Consider the following 5,556-nt stretch of genomic DNA (forward strand, 5'->3'; position numbering starts at 1 on the left):
GATGCTCTCGGCGCGGCGTGGTCAACGTGGTTAAGGAATGACTTCCATCAGACATGGACTGTACGTGGAGAGGCTGACAGCTGGGTCCATGGCCGCAGCAAGGAAGTGCCTCCTTATTATGTGGAAAATAATGATTCCTTCACCTGACAGCTGGGACCCACCAGACGGGCCATTGTATTTTGCGAAAAAAACATTTCCCCTGACTGCTGGGACCCACCAGCTACATCTTCGCACGCAAGGAAGTGCGTCCAAAAAAACAAAACGATTCGCCCCCCTAACCGCTGGGACCCACCAGTGACACCTTCGCATGCAAGGAAGTGCGTCCGAAAAAAAGTGATTCGCCCCCCTGACTGTTGGGACCCACCAGCTACATCTTCGCACGCAAGGAACTGCGTCCGGGCAAAAAAACGATTCGCCCCCCTGACTGCTGGGACCCACCAGCTACATCTTCGCATGCAAGGAAGTGCCTGACAGTCGGGACCCACCTAGTCGAAGCGTACGTAGCGTTGTCATTCTGGTCGCGAACGTGTACGTACATATATACTGGTGAATGTAGAGCCGCGCAGGTGTCGTAGTAGAGGTGTGCACGTAGCATGTACACGTACGTACAGCGGCGAGGGTACAAGAAAGAAAATACGGCCACGTACGTACATACGGGAAGGGTCTCGAACGCCTACTCGCGCATACATACATGGCTGGGTCGGAACGGAGAAACAACGTCGTCGTCGTGTTCATGGGGAGGCAACGGAATGCGTCGTGTTCATGGGGAGGCAACGGAATGCGTCGTGTTCATCGGGAGGCAACGGAACGCGTGGGAGCCAACCGGCTGGGTCGGAACAGAATGCGTGGTTGTGTTCATCGGGAGGGCTTGGACGGAACAGGCGATGGAAACGAGGCCTGGCGTACCACAAAATGGACGAAACGGACCTCCTACGGTTGAAACGGGGGTCCTGTTGATCGGGAGGGGTGTGGCGTACCGCAAAATAGAGGAAACGGACCTCCTATGGTCGAAACGGGGGTCCTGTTGATCGGGAGGTGTGTGGCGTACCGCAAAACGGATGAAACGGACCTCCTACGGTCGAAACGGGGGTCCTGTTGATAGGGAGGGGTGTGGCATACCGCAAAACGAACCAAACGGACTTGTGTTGGAGCGCTACGTTCGTAACGGGGGTCCTGTTCATCGGGAGGGGTGTGGTGTACCGCAAAACGGGACTCCACGGGATACTGTTCATCTCCACCGTCGACCTCCTCCAGCCTCCACGGGATATCGTCGACCTCCTCCAGCCTCCACGGGATATCGTCGACCTCCTCCTGCCTCCACGGGCTCCTGTTCATCCAGCCTCCACCGCGCGCTAATCCACCGGCTTCTGTTCAACCACCCCCTCGGGCACCCCTCCACCGTCTACTGTTCATCCAGCCCTCCACACCACGGGGTCCTGTTCAACCACCCCTCCACGGCCACCCCTCCATCGTCTACTGTTCATCCATCCCTCCACATCACGGGGTCCTGTTCATCTAGAGGCAACGCCACCGCTCCCTGTTCATCCAAACCGCCCCCGCAACACTCACTGTTCATCCAATCGATCGGCTTCAGTTAGCAGTAGTAGCGAAGGAATCGCTCGATCAGGTTCAGTTAACAGCCATCGATCGATCGCTCGGGTTCAGTAACGCGTAGCCTGCAGTGCAATCGCTCGGGTTCAGTTAGGGCCCAACGCCTCGCTCGGGTTTAGTCAAAGCCAATGCCTCGAACACATGCGCGTACGTGTACGAGAGAAACGCGCATCGCTCGGCTCCCGACCTCCCACCGTAACTGGCAACTCCCCGAAATTTTCCTCCCCCTCGCTTCTACCACGGTTTTTTCCGTCACGGACGGCCCAAAGAATGTCATGCAGCTGCGTCTCTGGCCCGCCCAGGATGAAAAGCCCATTTTCTGTCATGATTTTTTGTCATAGAAGTAGGAGCCCACCACATCTATGATGATACCGGGTTTTGTCACAATTATCGTTATAGAAGTGTCATATGTATGACAGAAAAAAAATTCGTTTGGCCCACAATGTCACGGATGTGTCTTTTTTTGTAGTGGTAGGTATGCTGACAGGTTGTCCCGAAGAGGAGATGCCCGGTTCTGCAGGCGATCTTCTAGAAGAGCTCTCACAACTGCACGGGCAAATTCGGCAGGTGATGCAGGGTATTGGCTAGGCCTTGTGGCCGTCCGCATCCCTGCCCGGAGGCATGGGAGAGCTCGTGGAGATGATCAAGGGAGCGCGGCGGCGCTTCCAATTATGGAAGATATCGGCCTGCCGACAAGGTGCAAGGGAGGCCTAGGCCATGGTGAACACACGATACACCAAGGCTGACCCGAACCACATGGCCGAGGTCGGACCTGTAGGGTCAGATGGGAAAGAGATCCCCATTAGTCTGGTATATGACCAGGTAGCATTAGCTGTGAAGTTCCCAACAGGATTGTAGGCTAGACAACCTGTTGGATGGTATAGAGGAAGAATTTAGTCAGTCTAAGTGACTTTGTACTTCAAAGGACATATTTTGTCCCTAGCCGGATTGTAAATCATTTGTCTTGGCGGACCTTTTCGCTTCAACCTCTGGACCCGACAGTCCGGAGTGTATCCGAATACCCGCTCAGGTATGTAAAAACCGGGGCATGCGTGGAAACCAGGCGTCGGGTTCATAAGTGCTTGAATAGAAAAGTACCCAACTAGCTATGTTATATTACATGGATAGTAAGAAACATCTTCCAGGGAGGATAGTTCCGTTAAGGGTTCCTTTCCCTAGGTGCGCATGCATTAATGTGCATGTCCGAACTATGAAAAATGACGCAGGATATAAGCATCTGGGGCATGTATTGCAATGAGTAAGAAACATCTTTTGTTCACCGACGGAATATTCCCTGAAGAACGCTAGCTTTCAGCTTCACCCAGTCTGAGGTACACATCCTGGTGACCCGGCAGTAACAATCGCAGAGGTGCTCCCCTTATGCCCTAGCCGAATTAACGGGAACGTAGGGCATAAACGCAAGAGCCAGGCAACCCATCTTGGCCAAAACTTAAGTCATATCGATGCATATAATGGTGAGAAAAGGTACATATGGAGGAATGACACATATGTGGTGGGCATAAAGACCAGAAGATAATTATATTAAGCTTCTATATAAGAAGCCCCCAGGTATATTGAGCGTGCATAGCGCGGCAGGAGTGTGCGGTCGAAGCATACTTGAAGCTTTTAGGGCTATAAAAAAGAAAGAGAGAGAGGATATTGTTGGAAATATGCCCTAGAGGCAATAATAAATTGATTATTATTATATTTCCTTGTTCATGATAATCGTTTATTATCCATGCTAGAATTGTATTGATAGGAAACTCAGATACATGTGTGGATACATAGACAACACCATGTCCCTAGTAAGCCTCTAGTTGACTAGCTCGTTGATCAATAGATGGTTAAGGTTTCCTGGCCATGGACATTGGATGTCGTTGATAACGGGATCACATCATTAGGAGAATGATGTGATGGACAAGACCCAATCCTAAGCCTAGCACAAGATCATGTAGTTCGTATGCTAAAGCTTTTCTAATGTCAAGTATCATTTCCTTAGACCATGAGATTGTGCAACTCCCGGATACCGTAGGAGTGCTTTGGGTGTGCCAAACGTCACAACGTAACTGGGTGGCTATAAAGGTACACTACGGGTATCTCTGAAAGTGTCTGTTGGGTTGGCACGAATCGAGATTGGGATTTTGTCACTCCGTGTAAACGGAGAGGTATCTCTGGGCCCACTCGGTAGGACATCATCATAATGTGCACAATGTGACCAAGGGGTTGATCACGGGATGATGTGTTACGGAACGAGTAAAGAGACTTGCCGGTAACGAGATTGAACAAGGTATCGGTATACCGACGACCGAATCTCGGGCAAGTACCATACCGCTAGACAAAGGGAATTGTATACGGGATCGATTGAGTCCTTGACATCGTGGTTCATCCGATGAGATCATCGTGGAACATGTGGGAGCCAACATGGGTATCCAGATCCCGCTATTGGTTATTGACCGGAGAACATCTCGGTCATGTCTGCATGTCTCCCGAACCCGTAGGGTCTACACACTTAAGGTTCGATGACGCTAGGGTTATAAAGGAAGCTTGTATGTGGTTACCGAATGTTGTTCGGAGTCCCGGATGAGATCCCGGACGTCAGAGGAGTTCCGGAATGGTCCGGAGGTAAAGATTTATATATAGGAAGTCCTGTTTCGGCCATCGGGACAAGTTTCGGGGTCATCGGTATTGTACCGGGACCACCGGAAGGGTCCCGGGGGCCCACCGGGTGGGGCCACCTGCCCCGGGGGCCACATGGGCTGTAGGGGGTGCGCCTTGGCCTACATGGGCCAAGGGCACCAGCCCCTAGAGGCCCATGCGCCAAGATATAGGAAAAAGGGGAGAGTCCTAAAGGGGGAAGGCACCTCCGAGGTGCCTTGGGGAGGATGGACTCCTCCCCCCTTCTTAGCCGCACCCCTTCCTTGGAGGAGGGGGCAAGGCTGCGCCTCCCCCCTCTCCCCTGCCCCTATATATAGTGGAGGGGAGGGAGGGCATCCATACCTGAGCCCTTGGCGCCTCCCTCCCTCCCGTGACACCTCCTCCTCTCCCGTAGGTGCTTGGCGAAGCCCTGCAGGATTGCCACGCTCCTCCATCACCACCACGCCATTGTGCTGCTGCTGGATGGAGTCTTCCTCAACCTCTCCCTCTCTCCTTGCTGGATCAAGGCGTGGGAGACATCGTCGAGCTGTACGTGTGTTGAACGCGGAGGTGCCGTCCGTTCGGCACTAGGATCATCGGTGATCTGAATCACGACGAGTACGACTCCATCAACCCCGTTCACTTGAACGCTTCCGCTTAGCGATCTACAAGGGTATGTAGATGCACTCTCTTTCTACTCGTTGCTGGTCTCTCCATAGATAGATCTTGGTGATTCGTAGGAAAATTTTTGAATTTCTGCTACGTTCCCCAACAGTGGCATCATGAGCTAGGTTTATTGCGTAGATTCTTTGCACGAGTAGAACACAAAGTAGTTGTGGGTGTCGATATTGTTCAATATGCTTGCCGTTACTAGTCTTATCTTGATTCGGCGGCATCGTGGGATGAAGCGGCCCGGACCAACCTTACACGTACTCTTACGTGAGACCGGTTCCACCGACAAACATGCACTAGTTGCATAAGGTGGCTGGCGGGTGTCTGTCTCTCCCACTTTAGTCGGATCGGATTCGATGAAAAGGGTCCTTATGAAGGGTAAATAGCAATTGGCATATCACGTTGTGGTTCATGCGTAGGTAAGAAACGTTCTTGCTAGAAACCCATAGCAGCCACGTAAAACATGCAAACAACAATTAGAGGACGTCTAATGTGTTTTTGCAGGGTATGCTATGTGATGTGATATGGCCAAAAAGGATGTGATGAATGATATATGTGATGTATGAGATTGATCATGTTCTTGTAATAGGAATCACGACTTGCATGTCGATGAGTATGACAACCGGCAGGAGCCATAGG

Source organism: Triticum dicoccoides, chromosome 1B, assembly GCF_002162155.2.
Source record: "Triticum dicoccoides isolate Atlit2015 ecotype Zavitan chromosome 1B, WEW_v2.0, whole genome shotgun sequence".
Taxonomy (NCBI): Eukaryota; Viridiplantae; Streptophyta; class Magnoliopsida; order Poales; family Poaceae; genus Triticum; species Triticum dicoccoides.